This window comes from Giraffa tippelskirchi, chromosome 4, assembly GCF_054371585.1.
Source record: "Giraffa tippelskirchi isolate mGirTip1 chromosome 4, T2T-mGirTip1v1.2.pri, whole genome shotgun sequence".
Taxonomy (NCBI): Eukaryota; Metazoa; Chordata; class Mammalia; order Artiodactyla; family Giraffidae; genus Giraffa; species Giraffa tippelskirchi.
The window spans coordinates 196090714-196118457 of NC_137278.1; the positions used below are offsets into that span (position 1 = coordinate 196090714).

A 27744-nucleotide genomic window follows, 5' to 3' on the forward strand; every position below is an offset into this window, starting at 1 on the left:
TCTCCTTATATGAGCAACACGGTCCTTTGACCTCCTGCTTCTGTGGTCCCTGAGAACCGGGCCCCATGACCAGGGTGGCGTAGAAAAGTTGCATCAAAAAGCAGGAGTGATTCTCTCTCCCCTGATCATCCTGGCCAATCCCCACAAACTATGAGATCTGGTAGAGTCAGGGTGTGGGATTGGTTGGCCTGTGTAGACTATCTCTGGTGGAATCAAGCACTGATATTCCCTAGGACTGAGCTCTGGGTGGAAGCAGAGAACTACAAGAAAGCTTGAAACGCAAGAATAATCATCAGGCCAGCAGAAAAAGAGCATGGAAATTCACAGGTGAGTGTGGAGAGGGTGAGATGGGAACCATCAAGTTGGGAGGATGAAACTGTTGGTCTTTCCCCCCTTCTCAGAATGATCTGGAGACTGGGTCCTGGATCACGTACATGTGTGCTCAGTTATGTCCAACTCTTTCGAGACTCTGTGGACTTTAGCCCTCCAGGCTCCTCTGTCCATAGGATTCTCTAGGCAAGAATACTGGAGTGGGTCCCATTTCCCCCTTCAGGGGATCTTCCCGACCCAGGGATGGAAACTTCGTCTCATGTGTCTCCCGGATTGTCAGGCAGACTCTTTACAATTAATCACCAGGGAAGCCTATACTCTACACAGTTACAATAAAGGACACAAAAGCACAACCACTTATAGAGGATGCACGCACCTGACAATGTACAACAGACAGGTGAACTACCTTACGTGTTTGGACATGGGAACGCATGTCCACATCTTTGAAAGTTCACAACTTGAAGGTCCATATGTAAGGGATTTACTGTATTAATAATTAGCTTCATTGATGGTAAAATTTATCAATCATTATCAGAGAGAAAAAGGAAGAGATGAATAAGGATATGAAGAAAGATGGAAAGGAAAATTACATATCTTCATTTTTATGTAATTAATCTAATGGTAAAGAACTCACTGACCAATGCAGGAGACTCAAGAGACATGGGTTCAATCCCTGGGTCAGGAAGATTCCCTGGAGGAGGGCATGGAAATCCACTCCAGTATTCTTGCCTGGAGAATCCCATAGACAGAAGCCTGGTGGGCTATGGTCCATAAAGTCACATAGAATAGGACACAACTGAAGTGATTTAGCATGCATGCCCTGTTACCATAAAAATCATTTAACATAACTTTTGTCCACATTTCAGACTATTTACTTGTAACTGATATTCAGAACAGGAATTACTATATTTCCAGATTAAGAATTCATTATTTTTCAGAAATATTACATTTTTTACCACATTGCCGTATAGCACCTGGAAGTCTATCTGTTCTCCTATGTATCATTCAACCTTCTTGAAAAAGGAAAAGGAAAAAATAAACCTCTCTCTTTCACTCCACTCCAGGTCCAGGTTACTGTCTCTCCCAGGAGTGGCGGGGTTGGAGTTTTCCGGGCAGAGGAGACATCTGTGCCAATGGCTCCTTTCAATCTGTACTCCTGCCATTTCCCAGGGCTCACTGCCTGCCCTCCTCTCAAGTAGACATTCTATATAGTCTCTACATAGTTCTCTACATAGTCCTTGGTGGGCACTAGCATTCTGAGTTCCAAATACTTAAAAATTAATTTTTACAACAAAAGTCCAAGGTCAAATCATAGTCCACTCAATATATCAGTGCACTTGTCCAACACATGAAGGTTTCAGTTTCTTACATGGATGATGATCAGTAGCTAAGTCATGTCCGACTCTTTGCAACCCCATGAACTGCAGCGTGCCAGGTTTCCCTGTCCTTTACTGTCTCCCAGAGTTTGCTCAAATTCATGTCCATTGAATCAGTGATGCTATCCAACTATCTCATCCTCTACCACCCTCATCTCCTCCTACCCTCAGTCTTTCCCAGCATCAGGGTCTTTTTCTATGTGTCAGCTCTTCACATCAGGTGGCAAAGTATCGGAGCTTCAGCTTCAGCATCAGTCCTTCCAATGAATATTCAGGATTGAGTTCCTTTTGGATTGACTGGTTTGATCACCTTGCTGTCCAAGGGACTCTTACGAGTCTTCTCCAGCACAATTCAAAAGCATCAGTTCTTCAAAGCTCAGCCTTCTTTATTGTCCAACTCTTACATCTATACATGACTATTGGAAAAACTATAGCTTTGATTATACACACCTTTGTCAGCAAAATGATGTCTCTGCTTTTTAATACACTGTCTAGGTTTGTCATAGCTTTTCTTCAAAGAAACAAGCATCTTTTCATTTCGTGGCTGCAGTCACCATTTGCAGTGATTTCGGAGCCCAAAAAAATAAAATCTGTCACTGTTTCCACTTTTTCCCCATATATTTGCCATGAAGTGATGAGACCAGATGCCATGATCTTAGCTTTTTCAAAGTTGAGTTTTAAGCCAGCTTTTTCACTCTCCTCTTTCATCAAGAATCTCTTTAGTTCCTCTTCACTTTCTGCCTTTAGAGTGGTATCATCTGCATATCTGAGGTTGTTGATGTTTCTCCCAGCAGTCTTGATTCCAGCTTGTGATTCATCCAGCCTGACATTTCTCATGATGTACTCTGTATATACGTTAAATAAGCAGGGTGACAATATACAGCCTTGATGTACTCCTATCCCAATTTGGAACCAGTTCGTTGTTCCATGTTCGATTTTAACTGTTGCTTCTTGTCCTGCATACAGGTTTCTCAGGAGACAAGTAAGGTGGTCTGGTATTCCTACCTCTTTTTAAAAATTTTCCACAGTTTGTTGTGATCCACACAAAGGTTTTAGCATTGTCAGTGAAGCAGAAGTAGATTTTTTTTTTAAATTCCCTTGCTTTCTCTATGATCCAATGGATGTTGGCAATTTGATCTCTGCTTCCTCTGCCTTTTCTAAATCCAGCTTGTACATTTAGAAGTTCTCAGTTCACATATGTTGAAGCCTAGCTTGAAGGATTTTGAGCATTACCTTGCTCAGCTAATATCAATCGCTATCAGGTTCCACTTTGTAAGCGTGCAGTTTACAGGATTACCACAAGGCGGCAGAGCTGGGAATGACAAATTCCTGGAAGGTAGGGTCAAGTAAAATTTAAGTGCATGGTATTTTTTAAACGATCACAGTATTATTTTCATATTTAAACATCTTAGAATGGTCTGTTGATGAAGACATCAGAATTTCATTGTTTGAACTATAAAGAAATAAATTACAATAGAAATATAGATAGATACTAAAGAAATAGATTAGGTAGATTTAAGGCTGGATTGATGGTGAAAGATGAATATATTGATACATAGATACAGAGACACAATATGTATACATAAGGGGCTTTTTAGACATGCTAAATCCCTTTCCTTTTATTACATTTCAACTAGTCACCAAATGAGGTTTCAGGGAGAGAAAGAGATTGTTACAGGAAATAAAGAGAAAGTAGGAGTCATCATTCAACTCTAGCCCTTCAAAATACGATTTTAGAGTCCCAAGAAGAAAATACATAATTTAGAAAGATGAAGAATTTCTAAACTTCACACTTTCCCCCTTGGTATATTGAGGGTTTGATTTGGTAGGATTCTGAACACAACTGTGTTATTAAACTATACCTAAAGAAGATACAAAATACAATTTAAAGGAACTGCCCCAGACAGAAAAGTGAAAGTGAAAGCATTAGCCACTCAGTCACTTTGCAACCCCATGGACTGTAGCCCGCCAGGCTCCTCTCGCCATGGAATTCTCCAGGCAAGAATACTGGAATGGGTTGCCATTTCCTCCTCCAGGGGATCTTCCAGATCCAGAGATCGAACCCACATTTCCCACATCTCCAGTTCTACAGGTGGATTCTTTACTGCTGAGCCACCCTGGAAGCCCGTACCACCACTGTGGTACCACCATCTTGCCATCTGTGCACTGTCATGAATTAAGTTGTATACTTGCTCATTTTGCTTTATAAGCTGGAATATACTTGGTAAAAGTTCTGTGTCTAATTCAACCCCATACCCCCAATGCCTGGATAATTTAAAATGCCAAATGATGTCTGTTGAATAAATGAATGAATGTTACTGAGAGGTGTTTTACACAAATCATCCCTACCAAAAAGAATTGTTTTGAAAACATAATTCAACTTGTTGTGAGGGCTTAACAGCACAATGCAATTTGTGTCATTTGTTGTAACGACATTTCAATACTATTAAGTGGTATGAGCTATGTACAGTTCACTACAACTTTGACCTTTCTGCAATGAATGCAGTAAATTCCAATAACCAGAAACAAAGGTAACTCCATTATCAGAGCAGTGCTGAGACAGCCAGTTCTAAAACTGTATAGATGCAGCAAGTATCTGTGTATCCAAAGATACAGTTGACAAACCAGAGCTCACTGACAGGTGAAGACCGTGAAGTCTCGCGCTCTGGTCTTAATCAGATATGGCCAAGAGGGCAGGATGTTGATATATTTACCATTTGTCACATTTTCAATCCAAACCACACATGACTGTAACAGGAAGAAAGTTTTGTTATAAAAAACATTTTGTTCAACAGTTTCTGTGTTGAGAAGTGCACAAGTAAAGAGCAGAGAGAATTCTGTTCTTTGACTTAGGACAACTTTAACTGGCCTGGTGGATTGTAAGGTAGTACAATATGTTACAACAACATTGTAATGTAGCAGTATTATTCCCAGTTTGCATATTAGAAAATGGAGGTTTAAGATGCTAAGTTAATCTCTTTCCTGGGAAAGTTAATAATTAAGCATCCTTGCATGAGCAACATTCCCTCAGGACCAATCAGTGACTAAATTACAAAATAGTTTTGACTTAAAAGTGATTTATATAACTTTAAAAGGAAATAATTAATTGAGATATTATACCAAACTATTGGAGACCCACCTCACCATCTGTGTTCCTTGCATGGATGGTACCAGGATTAGTAAAGGCTTCTTTACCAAAGACCACTTCATCACAAGGGCATGAAGGAAAGAGCAAGGTCATGAGCTGGCTGAGGTCCAGCCCATCATCCTTGTTCAGCCCTTTGCAGTCTATGATCAGCAACATCTAACAAAGAGCTTGGCCCTGAATTGGCCTCATTCATTTCTCCACAGGTCCAGCATCAGATGCCCAGAGACCAGACCAGATCAAAGCTACTAAATCAAAGACAAGCAGATTCTAAGTGGAGAGAGTGCAGACCAAGGACCCTTCCCCACTGCCGCTGGAGAGTAAGAAACCCCCTTGTCCCAGACACCATCTTGGGAGGATAAACAGTGAAGATGTCTGCTGAAAAATCGATTTCAGCAGGGAGTGTGAACTTAGAATCGGTGAGATAATTATTACCGAAGGAGTCAGAGACACACCAGCCAAAGGAATCACATAGAAAATGCCTTCAAATCCTACTCGGGGAGGGTCAGCTCATGTTCAATTTCTGCACAAAGCTGTACCTCAGAAGCTTCTCCAAGGCAAGAAAAAACTGACAGCACTGCTATCAAGAGTTTTACTGAAGGATGTGGCATAGACAGTAACACTCATCACATAGTTATTTTTCTAGTCCTCAGTGATTCATTCTGGCCAATGAAACGTGGGTGGTGTCACCTGTGTCACTTGTAAGTGGAGGCATGAAAAGTCTGAGTATGACTCTCTAGCATCTCTCTTTCCTGCCCCAGAAATTTTTAGCTCATTTTGTTATGTGCCACTTAACCCCCCAAACCAGATTTTGAGGAGACTGGCTCTGTATTGCCACTCTCTGTAATTTAATGGATGCTCAAATAATGTCAGGGGGGCTTCCCTCATAGCTCAGTTAGTGAATCATCTGCCTGCAATGCAGGAGACCTGGGTTCAATTCCTGGGTCGGGAAGATCCCTTGGAGAAGGAAATGGCAACCCACTCCAGTATTCTTGCCTGAAGAATCCCACGGACAGAGGAGCCTGACAGGCTACAGTCTACGGGATCACAAGAGTTGGACGTGACTTAATGATTAAACCACCACCACCACAACTAATGTTTATTGAATGACTGAATGGCACTGTAATAGACATTTAAAAGAAATTACCCATATAAGAAGGAATATTTTTAGGACATTACTTAGGTTATTGCTATTTTCACTTTAAAAATATAAGATTTCAGGGGCTTCCCTGGTAGCTCAGTGGTAAAGAATCCACCTGCCAATGCAGGAGACACAGGCTCTATCCCTGATCGAAAGATCCCACATGCCTCAGAGCAGCTAAGCCCGTGAGCCACAACTACTGAGCCTGTGCTCTAGAGCCTGTGAGCAGTAACCACTGAGCCCATATGCTGCAACTACTGAAGCCCACAAGCCCTACAGCCCGAGCTCTGCAACAAGAGAAGCCACTGCAATAAGAAGCCTGTGAGAGAGCTTCTGCAACTAGAGAAAAGCCTGTGCAACAACAAAGACCCAGCACAGTCCAAAATAAAAATAAGTAAATAATTATAATTATTTTTTAAAAACATAAGATTTCAGCAATTAATAAGGAAATTTAATTTTCAAAAACAAGCAGCTTGTTGCTAACATAACAACCAATTCTGCAAATGTCAGTCTCGAAAGATATACAAGACAAACCACAACATACCAGAAGGTGGAGGCCGTGTGGCTTCTTATTAAGTCTTATCAGATCTGATAGAGGACACAGGATATTTATATGTGATTTATCATTTGGCTACTTTTCAAGTAAAAACCACACAGGAACATCACAGGAAAAAAAACTGCAATTAAAAAAGTACTGCAGCCTTGTCTATATGACATCAGGAAGGAGATGAGCAGAAAGAGTTCTTTTTGCTTAAAAACAAAAACAGCTTCATTAGTCTTTCACTTTATGAGAGGAGAGCCCTCTGAATCTGATCTTGAAGGATGCTGTAGAACCCAGACAGCTCAACTGCTCTGCACAATTGGTCAGAGGAGGAGGAGGGTCAGGCTACAGAGACAGAACATACTAGTCCTGACAAATTGCTAGGATTTTCCCAGGAGACTCAAGAAGTCTGGACCTCCCTGATCTGTAACTTATTGCTGCTTTCCCAAAGCAGAAAGAAATTAGTCATTAAAGATGAAATTAAATGCTCATACACACACGTCACTACATTAACTCAGGTCATGTAACTGTGAGAAGGGAAGGAAAGAAATCAAAATATGAGAGAGGGCCAGGAAACAGGGGCTTTGAAGCATCCGTCCAAGTAAGACTGCAGAGACAGGCAACCTTATAGAGAAGTTAATAATTAATTGGTTAATTAATTGACTGATTGGCTCTATTGTCTGCATTTCACAGATGTTCATGATCAAATACAGGAAGTTTGGGTTCTTTTTTTAAAAAATGATGCTTGTTTTGAAGTCTCATATCCCCTTTTTTATAATTTATTTATTTCGGGTTGTGCTGGGTCTTTGTTGCTACATGATTACTTTCTCTAGTTGCAGTGAGAACTCTTCATTCTGGTACACAGGCTTCTCATTACGGTGGCTTCTCTTCGAGGAGCAGAGGCCCTAGGTCACCCAGGCTTCAGTAGTTGTGGCACTCAGGCTCAGTTACCCACGGCATGTGGAATCTCCCCAGACCAGGGATCGAACCTGTGTCACTTGCATTGGCAGGCAAATTCTAATCCTCTGTACCACCAGGAAAGTCCAGTTTGAGTTCTTTTTGGCTATGAATTTGCATGACTTTCCAAATTTTAGAAAACAGAGTAGCTGGTAAGGCTTTTCTATATGGACTTTTCCAAAATTGGTAAACTGTAATATTTATATATAATAACAAGAAACCTACTTAGCTTACCAAAGCATTCAGTAAAAATACCAAGACTATGCCACCATGCCATCCACACTCTTAGCAGAAAGGTACTTGTGGGGTTTAGGGGAGACAGTCAGGGAATTTAGCACAAAGAATTTTGGGTGCTAAATATCACTTTCCAGAGACAAAGAGCTACAAGGACAAAGAAAGAATCAAGATATTGAAACCCAGAAGAGAGTGAATTGTAGAATCCAGCTAGAAATCCAGAATCATCTTTTATATGAATTTACCAGAATAATTCCTGTAGGAATTTTTTAATGAACCTTTTATATGAATTTACCAGAATGATTCCTGTAGGAATTTTTATATGAATTTACCAGAATGATTCCTGTAGGAATTTTTCCCATAAGAGAGAGTGGAAGAGAAAGCCCATGGAAATCCTTGCATCACACAAAATACATGTTTTAAAGAAAGTGGTATTCCTCAAGCAGAAGGAAGGCAGACGCATGAATGGTATGGTTAATATAGACAGACTGCAGCTAAAACTGAATCTGCCTCCTCCCACCATAGGACAATGGGCTGTAGCCTGGATAAACAACATAACCAATGAAGCACCTGTACCAAACCTCATCAATACCAAAAGCTCAAGATTATTTAAAGGATGGTAGAAAAAGTGTCAAGTGAGAAGTAAGAAAAATATAAACTGTGTGCTACAGAAATGGAGTGCTTTAGTCCCTGGAACACAGATTAACTGTGAAGAACTTCGCTCTACCCTAAGAGTGATTCACTGGAAGAAAGTGAGGAAGTTTGGAGGAGGCTAGGGTGAGGAATCCAACCTGTAGCTTTCTGGAACCTGCATGGCTTAGGACCAAATCCATTGCCTGATGCCCTGAGGATTTCTGAATTATTTTCTGGTGAGATTCTCCAGATGCAATCCACTCTGTTCCCCATCCTAAGGAGATTTACCATCGTAACACTTTAAGGAGGAGGCCAACACTTCACCTTCCAGTACTTCAATGACTTCTGTCTCACCCATGAAGAGAGGGTCTCTGACCCTAGACACCCCTTCAACCATTGTCTCTATTCCCTGATTCTTTTATTTTAATTGAGCTACAATTAACATATAATAGTATGTTCATTTCATGTGTACAACATAATCATTTGATATACAGCAGTCTCCCCTTACTCTCAGAAGGTACATTCCAAGACCCCAGAGAATACCTGACACCATAGACAATATCAAATCCTATTACAAACTGCTTTTTCCTATACATACCTATGTGTGATGAAGTTTAATTTACAAATTAGGCACAGTAAGAGAATATCTGAATTGCAAGCATCATTATTCTTGTGCTGCAGGCCATTATAAGTAACATAAAATGAAAGTCACTCAGTCATATCTGACTCTTTGCAACCCCATCGACTTACACAGCCCATGAAATTCTCCAGGCCAGAATACTGAAGTGGGTAGCCTTTCCCTTTTCCAGGGGATCTTCCCAACCCAGGGATCAAACCCAGGTCTCCCTCATGGCAGGCAGATTCTTTTCCAGCTGAGCCACAAGGGAAGCCCAAGAATACTGGAGTGGGTGGTTTATCCCTTCTCCAGCGGATCTTCCCGACCCAGGAATCAAACCAGGATCTCCTGCAGTGCAGGTGGATTCTTTACCAACTGAGCTATCAGGGAAGCCCTTAAGTAACATAAGGGTTACTTAAATACGAGCACTGTGATGTCCAGACAGTCAATTCGGTAACTGAGGATGGTTGTTAAGCAATGAATGAATGGTGAGTAGCACCTACATTGCATACACGGAACAAAGGGTTGATTCATACACCAGGTTGGAGGAAGCAAGAAGGTGCAAGATCTCATCACCCTACTCAGGGCAGTGCACAGTCTGCCACTTATTAATTTATTTATTTATGGGATTTTCTATTTGCTATTTTCTGGTGGAAAATGAACCATCAGAAAGGGAAACTGCAGGTAAGTGGGGATTACTGAATGCATATGTTACAAAATGTTTAGCACCAATGTGGTTAACATCCATCACACTATAGTTACAGTTTTTTTTCTTGTGATGAGAACTTCTGAGATCTGCTCTCTTAGCAACTTCCAATACACAATACAATATCATTAACTATAGTCACCATCCAAATCCATGGGGTCCTCAGCCCTCTTAAGTAGTGTGACTAGCCCAATAAAACCTCCATACCCAAGCTCTCAATACCCAGAAGTTTCTGCTTCTTGCAATATAACATTTCCCCATCCTAAAACAAAATAGAAACTCTTTTTTTCCAGTTCTTGAGACATAAAATTGACATATTTGTAAGTTTAAGATGTACAGCATGATAATTTGATACATGTAAATATTGCAAAATGCCCCTGGTGGCTCAGACAGTAAAGAATCTGCCTGCAATGTGGGAGCCCAGGTTCGATGCCTGGGTCAGGAAGATCCCTTGGAGGAGGAAATGGCAATCCACTCCACTATTCTTGCCTAGAGAATCCCATGGGCAGAGGAGTCTGGCGGGCTACAGTCCATGGGGTCGCAGAGAGTCGGATGTGACCAAGCGATTTTCACATACATACAGTACAATAATTACCATTTTTTTATTTTATAATGATAACTTTTAAGATCTACTCTCTCATCAGCTTTCAAGTATATAATACCATATTGCTACCTATAGTCACCATGTTGTCCATTAGATTCCCAGAACTTATTCATCTTATAACTGGAAGTTGGTACCCATTTGTCAACATCTCCACATTTCCCCTAACCCCAGCTCCTGTCAGCTAATATCCTATTCTCTGTTTCTATGAGTTTGGCTTTTGAAGATCCCACATATAAGTGAGAGAAATTAAATAGATAGTCTTGTTTAGGCTTCAAAGGCAAAGCAGATCAGGCCTCAGACCTTGCTTCTAACCTGCCTGACCCTGCCCTGACTACTTCTATGTCAGCCACGCCTGCTGTGAGTGCTGGCTGAGAGGCACCAGAGATAGACAGAGGGCAGTTTGTTGAGCCCCTGGAGAGGATCTAGCCAACTGGGGACTTAACTACATTCCAAGATTTGCAGACCAAAGCAAACAGCATTGTAAAAAAAAAAAAAAAATTTGACATAATAGTAGAGCTGCAGTTTTGCTCACAGGCTGATGATACCATTTGCAGCCTGGAGATTATAAGCGGGAGCCCACAGACAGCGGTCTGAAGTCTCACTCACGGAGCGGACAGATGGGCTGCCTAGGACCTTTCCCCAGTGGGGATTCCAGATGTGCTGTGTCATGGGACTTCCCAGTGCTGTTTAAGTCAGGATGTTGGTCAAAACCCAATCTGGTGATGTGTCCTCTTCTATTTCTCTTTTCTTTTAATGTTAGTATGTTGAAAGTAAGCTAGATAATTCTCTAAGAAATATTGTTTATTTGTACAGAACGAGTGGCTTAGTTTGTTAAAAAATCCTTTGAACCTGAGATAAAAGTGAAAACTTTCTGCAAAACAATCATACTGCCTTTTTTATTTCTTTATATATATGTATATATATATATATCAATTTGTTTAATTTTTGATAACAATAGTCATAGGGTCTGCTTTGTCCTATTTAACCAAAAATGTTACACATTTACAAACTGAAGCAAAAATGGATAGTACAGAGATTTAAAGGAAACCTTTAAAAGAATAAAATTGCTTTTCAGTCCACTGTGTTTTCAAAGTTGACTATCATCAAACCAGGAAGAAAGCTGTGAACCCCAAACTATCTGCTTCTTTAATAAAAAGAATCTTTAGATTATTAGCAAAGTAATACCTTTAAATGTATCTTCACACAGTTGGAATTTTAGTATAAACTTGCATATCAAGTCCCTTTCCATTATTTAGTCTACTTTAAAAATATATACAGCTAATGATGTTTAAATAAGTATTCTGAGCCATGTGTCCAAATATAAACATTTGAGAAATTCAAACTGTTGCAACAAGTTATGAAAGGATTAAAGAAAAAAGATGAGCTACAAATTATATAGGAGAAGGAAAAGTTCTATGTAATAATCGTATCCAGGTAGATATGTATTTTCTAATTTTTATATACATACCTATTGAGTATAGAAAGTGAAAAGTGAAAGTGAAGTCGCTCAGTCGTGTCCGACTCTTTGCGACCCCATGGACTGTAGCCTACCAGGCTCCTCCGTCCATGGGATTCTCCAGGCAAGAATACTGGAGTGGGTTGCCATTTCCTTAGACAAGCCATCAAACTTTGACAAGTTACAGACTAGATTAAGTCAGTATTATTGTCTACAGGTAACAGTGGTGATTTAAAACTTTTTAATATACCTCAATAGTTTCATCACAAGTTATTTCTGGTAATAGTCTTTAAATATCATGAAGTTTTGATAGGCACAGATTAAATAAATTCATTATCTATGCCAAACTCAGCACTTTGATGATACCCAACTCTGCTTAATTATGGTGTAACTATCTGAACACAACAGAGTAGGCGGGCAACCAGAAAAGGACATTTAACATACTCTCAGGTTTATCACTTTAACATTACTGTTTAAAATTTGCAGATCTAAATATAGAAGGACACTTAAAAAGCTGCAGGACAACTCCAATATAAGAACCCCAACAGAGAAATCTGCAAAATCTTAAACTTCAGTTTTTAATCCATTGATAAATATTGTTGAAGGAATAGCTATTTGATCTTCAAACATTTTAGAATTAAAGGGTTGAAGATATGTTCATCCTTTGCTACATTGTAGTATTTTAAATTAGCAAACAGGACAACCTGAATTCATCTTGCTCTTACATGTAGAAGTGTATGTGCATTTTAAGACAACTAAGAATTAAGAGCTAACTTCTAGTCCATGGCAGTAAGTGACTAAAATTGCTGTCCAATCAGTGTCCTGTGGTACCACTTACCAAAGTCTTAACAATATGCCAGTCATATTGCCAGCACTCATCACTTTTAGGTAGGGAAGAGAAACATGGAAAAAGCAGCCGTATTTTTTTTTTAAAACATAAGAGCTTTAAAAACAAATTTGCATCATCTTGTATTCTATCCTAGAATACTTGGAGCAAAATCTTATTTCAGTCAGCTCAATCTATACAAGTTATAAAATACAAACTCAGACTAAACCTTATAGTGTACAGAAAATGGACCATTTAATACTCATTAAATGCAGTACAACCCAATGGACCCAATGAAGATTATCAGATAAGAAAAACACACACAACATTCTAAATTTTTAAATCATTTTAGGGCTGCTAAATCAGAGATTGTACAAATTACATGTGCAAGACAAAAAACAACAACAAAAAAAAAAAGAAAAAGAAAAAACCACAGAAACTAACTTCTCAGTGCATCACATCCAATAGAATAAAATGTATGGCATTTTTACACTTTTACTTTTATATTAATAGCTGTCAATTTAAGCTGGGAATGACTCCAGACATTAAAGCCTTAGAGCAAGAACTAGTCAACTCAAATGTTTACAATGAAACAGATCACCTTTTTTCTTTGTAAAAGCACTGAAAATGTACCATGTGCTAATAACTCACTAAAAGTTTTCTCATGTCATTTGCTCCCCATTGTAGTGTCTTAAATTATTGTACCTGTTAACAATAGTCTGATTTTTAAGGTTTGTGTAAACTCTGTTATGTTACTGAAACATACTAGCTCCTGTGTGGTCAGAATGTCTTTATGGAAAAAAATAATAATAATAACATAACTGGTTATAGATCATAGAATAAACCCAAAGAACAAAAATGACATTTTCCAAGCTACTGAGAAAAAAATTAAACCATGATGTGTCAATTTAAAATTATATCAATATTAACTAAAATTTCTATGGTAGATTTTTTTCCTCATAAAATTAAACAATGCAGAATAGGGCTTGGGCTACAGTTAATCACATTTGGTTTTCTTAAAAACAAAACTTTATTTACTATAAACAACTAAAAGGTACATTTCTTCCTCCACAACACATGTTGACATTAAACTAAAGGCTTTTAAAATATCCACAACTTACAAGAAAAGTAGTTTTAAATAGCTAAAAGGTATCAAAATGACCAAAGTTTAGTGTGTGAAGAGTAGATAGAAACAACCCAGAAATGTGTAGATCATTGTGTTGAGTATTTTTGAATAGCCCCAAATAAGCCCCAAAGTTTTTCTACCTTTACAAATAAAAAAAGGTGTCCTTTCCACAGCTTGGGGATATGCATTGTACATTCCCCCCCCACCCCCACAAGTGTATGAGTAAGATTCTAAAAATATTGCCAATATTAAGTTCTTCCCTACCTAAAGTTAGAGGACAGCAATATTACAGTGGCAATGGGGCATCAATTCTCAAAACGTAGCTACAATTCAACACAAGTTGTCCTGGTTCTTTTATCTGAGAAAAAGCTTTTCAAAAGAAATACCTGCCCTATGCTAACCACCAGAAGAATGAGGGCTTCTCCTACTAACCAGTAGGCCACTCTTGTATTTAGATCCTCAGCGCTGCGGCCTTGAGCTTCTCTCAAGCGGAAGTGAGTCTGATAGTCAATGACAGATTTCAGAGCTTCATGAATTGAAACACAGATTGCATCTGGGTAAGAGCCCTGACTCTATTCTCACCAGGAAACAAAGGTGGATCTTCTCCAACTTGAAAATCACAATATACAGTTTTATGTGTGAAAGTAGAAAATTCTTTGCTGAAGCAAAATTTGTATGTCCCGTTTTTGAAGGCTGTGAAGATATAACTATCATACTGTCTCTTCATCTCCTTGTACAATACGTTACCATCAGGATCTTCTAGTCGACAATCTACATCATAGTGACCACCAGTAATTACCTGGAACTCGAGGGTGCACTTGATGCCCTGCGTGATGTCCTCGTGGAAACACTGCTTGGCATTGTCAGGCTGTTCGAAGATGATCTCGGAGGCGCTGCTGGAGCCTGGCCCCAGGAACAGCAGCAGCAGGAGCAGCCTACAGTACCAATGATCCACGGCGGCCGCCCAGCGCTGCGCGGGGCATCCCGAGGAGGTGGCCTCAAAGGAGCTGTGGAGACGCGGGGTCAGGTATGCACTGACTCACTACGCGCTGCAGGCCTCGGCTGGGGTGGCACCACGAAGACGCACCGCCGAGTTGCTCCGAGCCTCAGAGAGATTCAAGATGCGGAGGGAGTTGCTGGGTATGGTGGAAGGTACTGAGCGACCAGGGCCCAGAGTCTAGAACAACCTGGGGAGCAGAAATATAGCCAGCAGAGAACAGGAGAAAAAAAGCGATTTTTATTTCTTGATCTGACTTATCACATTAGCATAATGCCCTCAAGGTCCCACCGTGTTGTCTCAAATGGCAAGATTTCCTTTTCTATGGCTGCATAATATTCCACTCTGTGTGTATGTATACACACATATATATGTATATGTGTATATTGTCCTTAAAATTCTTCCAGTGATGTATACTCAAGTTGTTCCTGTGCCTTGCCTATTATGAACTATGCTGCAATGAACATGAAGTTGCAAATACCTCTGCAAAATAATAATTCCATTTCCTTTGAATATATACCCAGAAGTGAGATTGCTGAATCACATGGTAATTCTGCTTTTATTTTTTGAGGAACTTCTGAACCATTTTCCATAGTGGCTGCAACAGTTTACTTTTTCACCAAAAGTGCTTAAGGGGTCCCTTGTCTCCAAATCCTCACCAACACTTACCTCCTAGCTTTTTGATGACAGCTACTCTGACAATGAGGGCAATGGCAACCCACTCCAGTACTCTTGCCTGGAGAGTCCCATGGACGGAGGAGCCTGGTGGGCTGCAGTCCATGGGGTCGCGAAGAGTTGGACACGACTGAGTGACTTCACTTTCACTTTTCCCTTTCATGCATTGGAGAAGGAAATGGCAACCCACTCCAGTGTTCTTGCCTGGAGAATCCCAGGGATGGTAGAGCCTGGTGGGCTGCTATCTATGGGGTCACACAGAGTCGGACACGACTGAAGTGATTTAGCATTCTTACAATGTGAGATGATATCTCACTGTGATTTAATGTATATTTCCCTGATGATTAGTGATGTTGAGAATACTTTTGTGTATCTCTTGGCTATTTGTATGTCTTTTTCTGGAGGGAAAAATGTCTATTCAGATCTTTTAATCAGGTTATTTATTATTTTGCCATGCAATCATATTAACTCCTCACGTATTTTGGATAATAACCTATTGTCAGATATATGGTCTGAAAATATATTCCTCCCTTCCACAGGCTGCCTTTTCATTTTCATTTAAAAGCAGAAGCTTTTTAGCTGGAGGTAGTCCCACTTGATTTTTGCTTTTGGTGTCATTTCCAGAAAATCATTGCCAAAGCCAGTGTTATGGAGTTTTCCTCTATGTTTTCCTTTAGGATTTTATAGATTCAGATCTTACATTTAAGTCTTTAATATTAATACATTTCAAGACGATGTGCATGTGTTGAGTAAGATAGGGATCCAATTTTATTCTTTTGCACGTGGTTATCCAGTTTTCCCAATACCTTCTGTTGAAAAGACTATCCTTTCCCCATTGACTATTCTTGGCCTCCTGACTGTAGTGTAATCTATTTCTCTTTTTAGAGATGTTAGTACTTACTTTTATATTTATGTGTTCTGATGTTGGATGTATATATATAATGATTATTGATTACCCTTGATAAATTGAACCCTTTATTCTAATATAATAGCCATCTTTGTCTCTTTTTACAGCTTTTGAATTAAAGTCTATTTTGTCTGATATAAGTATAGGACCTCAGCTCTCTTTTGGCTTCTATTTTCGTGGAATATCATTTTCCATCTATTTAATGAGCCTATATGTATCCTTAAAAGTGAAGTGAATCTCTTGTAGCAACATATAGCTAGGCTTTGTTTTTTTTATTCATTCAGCCACTCCATTTTGATTAGAGAATTGAATCCATTTATACTTAAAATAATTACTGATAGGTAAGGAATTACTAATGCCATCCTATTGCTTCCTTGCCCCCACATTTTTAGTTCCTTGCTTCTTCCTTACTTGTGATCTTCCTTTGTGAACTGATAATTTTGGATGATGGTGTGCTTTGATGTCCTTCTCTCTACCTTTTGCGTGTCTACTGTAGGTTTTTACTTTTTGGTTTCCAAGAAGCTTACAAAAGACACCTTACAGAGGGAACTGACAGTCAATCTTATTCTGATAGCAACTTAATTTCAATCCTCCACAAAATTTACCCTTTTGCTCACCCTCCTAAATATTATGCTTTTGCTCTCACAACAGAACTTCTTTTTATATTGTGTGTTCACTAACAAATAACACTTTGAAAGATTATTGTGTACAAGAAGCCATTGCCTGTGGTTATATGTAAGAATTCACATGATCTTCACAACAATCCTGCAAGATAGAGCTTTTATTAACATCCCTATTCTACAAAGAGGAAAACCAAGTTCAAGACTCATCCAAGGTCACCCAGCAAGCAAATGCGGTATTGCGAAGCCAGGCAGTCTGACTCTAGAGTCTATGCTCTGAACCATGACTCCTTCCCTAGAAATCCTGGGTAAACGGTGTGGGAAATAGAAGGTAATCTTGGAGATGGTAGCAAAGCTATTGGCTCCTACTAAAGTCCTTTGGCGCCATCTGCTGTTGAGTTAGGGTTGGCACTAGCAAACGGTCTGAATTCCCTCTAATGGTTTTTTCTTCCTTACTGGATCATACGCATGTGATGTTTTGTTCTTATATTTGGATCATTTATTAAAATAAAGAGACTGAGATTAACTGCTTCTCATTTAACCTATGGTTCCTTGAACTGGTTGATTAAACTGTGAAGGATTAAAATGCAGAAGATGATGATTCCAAAATGAGTTTTCCTCTCTGAGTTTTGGAGCTGGTCTGACTTGCCCTTACCTTAACCTGGGCCAAATAACTTGAAATTACTTTGGCTTTGAGAACCATCAGCATGTAAGAGAACTTCAAATATATAACAGTGATGGCAATCATAGTTTTTTCTGCACAGTGGTGGTTCCCAGATGTTGTTAGTGGCATCAGCACATAAATATTTTGAACCAATGAAGCCTGTGGAGTCAAGTTTAGAGGAAAAGTGATCTAAGCTCTGTCCTCTTGAATTTTTTCAAAATTATTTGAAGATGTTATCAAGTTCACTTCAGTTCAGTCGCTCAGTCATGTCCGACTCTTTGCGACCCCGTGAATCGCAGCACGCCGTGCCTCCCTGTCCATCACCAACTCCCAGAGTTTACCCAAACTCATGTCCATCGAGTTGGTGATGCCATCCAACCATCTCATCCTCTGTCATCCCCTTCTCCTCCTGCCCCCAATCCTTCCCAGCATTACGGTCTTTTCCAATGAGTCAACTCTCCGCATGAGGTGGCCAAAGTATTGGAGTTTCACCTTCAACATCAGTCCTTCCAATGAACACCCAGGACCGATCTCCTTTAGGATGGACTGGTTGGATCTCCTTGCAGTCCAAGGGACTCTCAAGAGTCTTCTCCAACACCACAGTTCAAAAGCATCAATTCTGCGGTGCTCAGCTTTCTTCACCGTCCAACTCTCACATCCATACATGACTACTGGAACAACCATAGCCTTGACTAGACGGACATTTGTTGGCAAAGTAATGTCTCTGCTTTTAAATATGCTATCTAGGTTGGTCATAACCTTCCTTCCAAAGAGTAAGCGTCTTTTAATTTCATGGCTGCAATCACCATCAGCAGTGATTTTGGAGCCCAAAAAAATAAAGTCTGACACTGTTTCCACTGTTTCCCCATCTATTTCCCACGAAGTGATGGAACCAGATGTCATGATCTTAGTTTCCTGAATGTTGAGCTTTAAGCCAACTTTTTCCACTCTCCTCTTTCACTTTCATCAAGAGGCTCTTTAGTTCTTCTTCACTTTCTGCCATAAGGGTGGTGTCATCTGCATATCTGAGGTTATTGGTATTTCTCCCGGCAATCTTGATTCCAGCTTGTGTTTCTTCCAGCCCAACATTTCTCATGATGTACTCTGCATATAAGTTAAATAAGCAGGGTGACAATATACAGCCTTGATGTACTCCTTTTCCTATTTGGAACCAGTCTGCTGTTCCATGTCCAGTTCTAACTGTTGCTTCCTGACCTGCATACAGGTTTCTCAAGAGACAGGTGGTCTGGTATTCCCATCTCTTTCAGAATTTTCCACAGTTTATTGTGATCCACACAGTCAAAGGCTTTGGCATAGTCAATAAAGAAGAAATAGATGTTTTTCTGGAACTCTCTTGCTCTTTTGATGATCCATCAGATGTTGGCAATTTGATCTCTGGTTCCTCTGCCTTTTCTAAAACCAGCTTGAACATCTGGAAGTTCACGGTTCATGTATTGCTGAAGCCTGGCTTGGAGAATTTTGAGCATTACTTTACTAGTGGGTGAGATGAGTGCAATTGTGCAGTAGTTTGAGCATTCTTTGTCATTGCCTTTCTTTGGGATTGGAATGAAAACTGCCCTTTTCCAGTCCTGTGGCCACTGCTGAGTTTTCCATATTTGCTGGCATATTGAGTGCCACACTTTCACAGCATCATCTTTCAGCTATCAAGTTAGATACACATTTATTCAACTTGAGGCAAATAATTTCTTTCTTTGTGACATTTGTGATTAAGTTGCCCAGCAGGAACAAGGTGTGAGTGTTCCCAAACTTCTAGGAAACTTTTACTGGAATATTAATAGAGTTTGTTGTTGTGGTTCTTTAGTCACTAAGTTGTGTCTGACTCTTTTGCAACCCCATGGACTGTAGCCCGCCAGGCTCCTTTGTCCATGGGATTCTCTAGGCAAGAATACTGAAGTGGGTCACCATTTCCTCCTCCAGGGGATCTCCTGACCCAGGGATCGAATACGTATTCTGCATTGGTAGGCGGATTCTTTACCAGTGAGCCACCTGGCAAGCCCAGAATAGAACTTAGAGGAGAACAAAAGATACCACTTTAGGTGACAGCCTTTTCTCAAGACAAGGGCCCCACTGCCTTAAAGTGTGGGATAAATGTGTGATTTGCTAGAAATCCTGGGACACTCTGTTTAAGTATTTTTTCCTGAGATTGTGGGCATGGATTTTCCCTGATTGGACTATTTCTTTTCTTTTCTTTGAAACACAAGACTCCCTGTAATGGCCGATGTGACCAAACTTTAATAATTTTCATCTATTGTTTGAACAACTGGGAGTTGGTTTCCCTATATGAGTGCCCGGGAACATTGAAAGACAGTGAGCAGAAAACCGCAATTTCAGGACCGCAAGGGAACTCCAGCCTTTGAACTCAAAAGCAGCATCTGCAGCAGTGATATATTTCTGGAGAAAAGAAATGGGTAAATTGAAAACAGAAACTGAATCACAGATATAGAAAACTAAGATAAGGGTATTGGATTAAGAGATAAAACTACTCTGTATAAAATAGATAAGCAGCAAGGATATTTTGTACAACACAGGAAAATATAGCTATTATTTTGTGATAACTTTTAATAGAGTATAATCTGCAAAAAGATTGAATCACTCTGTTGTACAATATACCTGAAACTAATAAAAGTTTATAAATCAACTACCACTTCAATTTAAATTTTTTCTGGTGGCATCACAAGCTCAATGGATATGATTTTGAGCAAATTCCAGGAGATAGTGAAGGACAGGGAGACCTGGCATTCTGCAGTCCACAAAGAGTTGGACACGACTTAATAACTGAACAGCAACAATTTTAAAAAAGAAGAAATGATAATTGAACAAAATCCATTTGTATATTCTCCACTAAAGGAAAATTTGATCGAGATTCATTTGCCTGTCTCTAGAATATTTTTAAATTTAAAGGCCAGGAAATGCCTCAATTGCTATGGATGATATAAGAAAGCCTATTAAGCATTCTACATATATCCTGGAAGAAATCTCAAAGGCTATTATGGTAGATCACTGTAACACAGTCCTCAAAGAAATTACACTTTGTGAGAATTCACATGTGATAGTAACTACAATTACTATCTTAAATCTGTATTTATATTTCATCCTTTGTAAAAAATTTAGAATACAAACTTGAAACTTAATTGTCTTAAATATTATGTTTTCATAGCTATAATGTGATTCTTCTGATTAGTTTGGATTTTTTTTTAATCTAGCAATGGGTGAATAATATTGTTTTTTCTGGAGTTTCTTCTCTGGCAATTATAAAAGACATGTTTGATTTATCACAAATGTTAATTTTACTCATATTTTTTCCAAACTGTGTAACTATATATTTTGGGACAAAAAATGTCATGCTTACTCAAGCACTATTTTTTTTCTGAATAGCATCTATTAAACTATTGTGGAGTAAATGAAGCAGCTAAGGTATAATGAAAGTTTACTCATGAGTTTGGCTCATAATAAAAATGAGTTATATTAAAAAACAGGAAAGAACTCACACTTCCTGTGTCTACATCTCTATAATGTGTCACCTCTTCTCATCAAGAGACAAAGTCTATTTCTTCACACCCTTGAATCGATGTTTCACGTATAATTTTGTAAAATAAATGATTTGCCTTGACCAGTAAAAGGTGACAGAAGTCAGACTGTGTGAGCCCCGGGGACTTGGCCATAAAAGGTCTTGTAATTCCTGTTGGTTCCCTTTTGACACCCTGAACAATCATGGGCCCTGCATGAACCATCAGATGACTGTGGGCAGCCCCATGAGGGGACCCAAGTAAGTACAGCAGAACTATCTGGGCTGCCAACCCCCAGATCATGAGAAATAATCAAGCACAGAGCACCTGATTTTAGAGGGGTGGGGTGGGGTGGGAGGTGGGAGGGAGGTTCAGGAGGGAGGAGACATATGTTAAAAAGAAAAACATAAGAAGAAATCAAGCATTGTTGTTGTTTTAAACCACTAAGTTTTGGGGGTGGTTTTTGTTTTGTTTTGTTTTGCAACAGGAGAAAATTAATACATCTCCCAACAAAATCTTTTCCAGAGTTTGTCGTGGTCCACACAGTCAAAGGCTTTGGCATAGTCAATAAAGCAGAAGTAGATATTTTTCTGGAACTCTCTTGCTTTTTCAATGATCCAACGGATGTTGGCAATTTGATCTCTGGTTCCTCTGCCTTTTCTAATTCCAGCTTGAACATCTGGAAGTTCACGGTTCATGTACTGTTGAAGCCTGGCTTGGAGAATTTTGAGCATTACTTTTCTAGTGTGTGAGATGAGTGCAATTGTGCGGTAGTTTGAGCATTTTTTGGCATTGCCTTTCTTTGGGATTGGAGTCTGACATGACTGAGCGACTGAACAGAACTGAACTGAACAAAATCTAAGTATCCAACCAAACTTTAAGTACACTGGCTCTTTGAGAAGTTTCCTAGATGAAAGGGCTTCCCTGATAGCTCAGTTGATAAAGAATCCGCCTGCAATGCAGGAGACCCTGGTTTGATTCCTGGGTCAGGAACATGCCATGGAGAAGGGATAGGCTACCCACTCCAGTATTCTTGGATTTTGCTTGTGGCTCAGCTGGTAAAGAATCCGCCTGCAATGCTAGAGACCTGGGTTCGATCCCTGGGTTGGGAAGATCCCCTGGAAAAGAGAAAGTCTACCCACTCTAATATTCTGGCCTAGAGAATCACAGTCAGACATGACTGAGCGACTTTCACTTTCACTCACTTTCTAGTTGGAAAATGAAAGCACAGTCTACATTGCTACACTCCAGTTTGCCCAAATATATTAATATCTCCTATGAATTAATAGTTCATAAGACTAACTCATTTTTTAAATCTTAAGTTCCCCAACCAGGGATAGAACCCAGACCAGACCCTGGTAGTGAAAGCATCATGTCCTAATCACTGGACTGCCAGGGAATTCCCATAAAACTAAATCTTAAAATAATGAGATTTTCTACTTGGAAAAGAATTTTTCAAATGAAACATTGAAATGCTTTGAATTTTAAATCCTTTGATTAGAAGTAAAAACTACATTGACAAGAAGAAAAGAAACTAGATACATATGGACAAGTGTGTATAAACTAACAAATTCTTAATAATTCTCTAAGGAAAAAAAAAATCTCCTTTAAAGGGCTTTTGGATGAAAATGGAGAAGGAAATGGCAACCCACTCCAGTGTTCTTGCCTGGAGAATCCCAGGGACGGCAGAGCCTGGTGGGCTGCTGTCTATGGGGTCGCACAGAGTCAGACACGACTGAAGCGACTTAGTAGTAGTAGTAGTAGGATGAAAATAAAGAAATGTTACTTTGATTTTATGAGCTCAGTGTTCCCACACTGTTCCCAGAAAAAGTGCAAAAGAAATACAAATGGACGATAAGCTAATGGGCAATCAGCCATAAAAGGCTGAAGAGAAAATAAAAATGAATACAGAAGATTTCAGGTCTAAATTCCCTTCAAATGTATTGTTGCAAATTTAAAGATATTTTAAAACCTTCTTGTCCTAAGATCTTAAAATAAAAAAGAAGTTACAATAGCAAAAGTAAATGAGAATTAAATTTTAATCCAAGTTCACTCAAGTCGAAGTAAATTGGTATATGAACTTTGGACATACAAGATTTCTACGTATTTTTGTTCTGATTTTTCCCACATTGTCAAATAAAAATGCAAATATGGCATTAACCCTTATGTAAGACTTTGAATTTTTCTTTCTAAAAGCCTAGATTAAATGAAACATCCTAAATTACTTATACCTGCTTTAGAGATAAAGTAAGTTATTACCTTTGTCATTATTAAGAGCATATAAAAATATGTAGTTGGGCACATGGATGTTTAAATAAGTTTATTCTATTAATATTTAAATTTAATAATTCAAATAATATCTTCTAAAATGATTTTCTTAATCTTAGTCATTAGTATAAATTCCATAGACTACTAACTTAGCCCATTTGCAAAATCTGAGTAAAACGTTAAGATGCCACGTTTGGGGTCACAAAGAGTTGGACACCATTTAACAACTGAACAACAATGCCAAGTTAGAGAACAAGTTGGAATCCAGTAACACTAAGTATGGGGGTGACACAGATCAGTGGGAATTCTTACACAATGCCGGTGGTAATGGAAGTTGGCACACTCAATTTTGAAACAATTAAACATTATCTTATAGATTAAACACTCATAATTCTACTCCTTGGGATATACTCAAAAATCTCTTGCCCATGTGTACCAGGAGGCAGCAACAAGAATATTTTATAGCAATAATTCATTTATTACAGCCCAAAGTGGAAACAACCAAAATATGAATCAACAGAAGGATGAACAAAGAACTTGAGTAATATTTGTGAACTACAGCTCTGCACCAAAATAAGAATGGTTGCAAAATACAATGTTAAATGAAGACAAGCTAATCTCAGAAAACTACAACAGAATATCATTTTTAGAAAACTCGAAAATAAACACATTACTGTTTAGAGAAGCATAAATGTGTGATAAAAGTATTTTGTAAAAAGTAGGATAGTGGTTACTTCAGAGGAAAAGGCAGGGAGATAAAACACAGGGAAGCACAGAGTTTCAATGTCATTGATAACATTCTTGTGAAGTTAAAAGGAATTTCTTGATTGTGTTCATAAATTATATGTTAAATTGAATGAAGTCTTTGTAGCAAGAGTTACATAACTGATCATTTTAAACAATGAATAAGGAAGGCTCAGTTACAATTTAGTAACTGATGGGACGTGGGAGTGAGGGAGAGTTGAGAAGGAAGGTTTCCAATCTGGGAAATTAGAGGGGAGGATGGTTTTAGTTATTACCTAATGCATTAGTCAGGAAAAGCTAGATGTTGAAAGAAACACATTAGACCCACTAGGAGGAAGATTTGAGTCCCAACTCCATTTACTCCCCGCTTCCATTCACTGCTCAGTTTACCAGGCAAGGTCACTGACAGCATTTTAGGCCCCTTGATAATCTGGGTGTTCTCCTTTGTCTAGTATTTGAGTGCTCTGATATACAGCCATAGGTCTCTTCAGAGAGGATTTGGTGAATATTTATTGAATGTATTTGTGGTAGCATTGCAGGATTCCTTTCAAAAGAAAGTAGCTTTGCTTTCAATCAATAACTAAGACCTTGAACCTGGTCATGGGATCATGCTTTTCCATCACAGCAACTGCCGTCAGCCCAGTCCAACCTCACTATCTATTACAGTAATTATGACTGCCTTGCTCTTATGATTAAGTGTCTCCAAACAGCCTCTGCTATTCAGAATCCTGCCATCATCCCAACTGACGCTAGGAAGCACAATTTTCAATTAATCTATATGGGGCTCAGTATAGCTTTTAAGATTAATTAAGATTAATTAAAAATTGTGCTTCCTAGTGTCATTTGGGTTGGTAGGATCCTGGAAGAGCTTTTTAATTGAGCCGTGAGCCCCAGGACAATTTTCATTATTCATTTACTTATTCATTTGTTCTTCTTTTGCAATTTCTAAGTATTACACGTTAGATTTCCTAGATCTGTCATCCCAATCCCTTGTCTTTCCCCTCATTACTATGTCTGCTTTTTTATAACTTTCTACAGTTTTTGCTTGCTTTTCAGACCATCAGTTTGGTTCTCAACAGTGATCGTCCTCCTTTTATTTCTCTATCGCATTTTCACTTAGAAAATCATGTTATTAAACCTATAGTTACCAGGGGCAAAGGGGGAGGATAAATGGGGAGATTGGGATGGACATGTACACACTACTAAATACAAAATAGCTAAGTAATAAGCACCTACTGTATTTGGGCTCACCTGGTAGCTCAGTGGTTAATGATCTGCCTACCAACGTAGGAAACATGAGTGCAACCCCTAGGTCAGGAAGATCCTCTGGAGGAAGACATGGCAACCCACTCCAGTATTCTTGACTGGAGAATCCCATGGACAGAGGAGCCTGGCAGGATACAGTCCATGGGGTTGCAAAAGAGTCAGACACGACTGAGCAACTAAACAACAACTGTATAGCACAGGGAACTCTACTTGATAATCTGTAATGACCTACGTGGGAAAAGAATCTTTTAAAAAATGGGTATATGTACATGTATAAATGATCCCCTTTGCTGTATAGCAGAAACTAAGGCAACATTGTAAATCATCTATACCCCCAATAAATTTTTTAAAAAAATAATGTTTATTAGTCCAAAGAAGTCCTTTTGTGCTCTATTGACATTTTCTTGAGAATCTTGTGTGTGGTTTGTGGAGTTCTCTTCTGACTCTCTTATCAATTGGCCATGGATGAGCTCTGTTCCAATACTCTCCCCCTTCCTCCTAGCCCATGTAAATGAAAGCAGGGCCAACAAGCATGCAGCACCCCCAGTCACCAGGGAGCAACTCGTCATCTGTCAGTGTCCTCTGCAACACCTTTGGTGGTCAAGGCAAACCCTGCTCCATCAGACTCAGCATGGTTCCTGAAGGAGCTTGGCTTCTTGAGATAGGGGCCAGGCTAGGGGTGGGGAGATTTATCGCTGAGAAAAGATTATTTTGTTTGGCTGATTGATCAGGGGATCGGTTCGATTTTTGTTCCATTTAGCATGAGAAATAATTGAGCACGCTTATTTTATGAAAGGAAAGAGCCAGTTGTTGTTCAGTTGCTCAGTCGTGTCTGATTCTTTTGCAACCCCATGGACTTTAGCCCGCCAGGCTTCTCTGTCCATGGGATTTCCCAGGCAAGAATACTGGAGTGGGTCGCCACTTCCTTCTCCAGGGGATCTTCCTGGACCAGGGATTGAACCCACATCTTCTGCATTGGCAGATGGTTCTTTACCACTGAGCCACCAGGAAAGCCTAAAAGAGCCAGTAGGAAGGAAGAAATTAGATGAAGTTTTTAGGACAACATATCCAGTCTTGGGGCTTTAAACACCATCTATATAAATAAGACTCTCAAATTTATATACTAAGCCCTGACTTTTCCTGAGACTTACATATACAATTCATCTATCGACACTTGATATCTATACTTGGAGAGATCTCTGCCTTCCATCTCACATATTCCATATAGAACTTGGTATTTTCCTTCCCAAACCTGCTCCACCCAGTTTCCCCATTCTCGGTTGAGGGCAACACCATTCCTGCAGTTGTTGAGGCCAAAAGCCAAGGAGTCAGCCTTCACTTCCTGCCCTCACCCTCTACATCCAGTCCAGCAGCAAGTTCTAACAGCTGTACCTACAAAATCCGTCCTGCTTCCTGCATCTCTCTGCCACACATCTCCAGCCTAGACCCTGCAACCAGAGCTGTCTTTTTTATTTACTATTTTTGGTTGTGTTGGGTCTTCATTGCTGCACAGGGTTTCTCTAGTTGTGGTGAGCAGGAGCTGCTTTCTAACTGTGGTGCTCGGGCGTCTCATTGCAGTGGCTTCTCTTATTGGGGAGCATGGGCTCTAGGGCACACAGCCTTCAGTAGTTGCTACACGTGGACTCAGTAGTTGCAGCTCCTGGGCTCTAGAGCACCGGCTCAACAGATGTGGTGCAGGGACTTAGTTGATCTGCAGCATGTGGCATCTTCTCAGGTTAGGGATCAAATCCATGTCCCCTGCATTGGCAGGCGGATTCTTTACCACTGAGCCACCGTGGAAGCTCCCAGAATTTAAAACTAAATCATACCATGTCACTTTTCTGCTTAAAACTCTCTAGCGATTTCTTGTGGAATTTAGATTGAAGTTCTCCACCATAATTAAAAAGAGCCCAGCTATCATGCTCCTGATCACCTCCATCCTGTCTGCCACTCCTCCTCTCCCCACACTCCAGCTCCTTCCCCTTGGACTGCACGGGTTCTTCTGGACTCAGATCAGAGCCTTTGTTATTCCCCCTGGGACCTCAATCAGGCTCCCGCCAGAACCCCCCACACCACTGGCTCCTCCCGCACCCCCTACTGCTGGCTCCTCCTGCTCAGACCACCTCACGACAAAGGCCTTTTCTGACCACACTATCTAACATTGCCCCCACAAACCCTCCACTGTACTCTCTACAGCAACATGCAATTTTATTTCTTCACAGCACATTGACTGAGGTTTTCTTTTTATTTGTGCATTGTATTTGGCTGCCCTGGGTCTTAGCTGCAGCATGAGAAATCTTTAATTGCAGCCTGTGGGATCTAGTTCATTGACCAGGGATCAAACCCAAGACCCCTGCACTGGAAGCATAGAGTCTTAGCCACTGA

General features: G+C 39.7%; 1 pseudogene; it reads right to left on the bottom strand.

The window, feature by feature from the left end:
* Positions 1-14014: 14014 nt before the first annotated feature.
* LOC145545728 (transmembrane emp24 domain-containing protein 7 pseudogene) lies at positions 14015-17354 on the bottom strand (annotated as a pseudogene).
* Positions 17355-27744: the final 10390 nt, after the last annotated feature.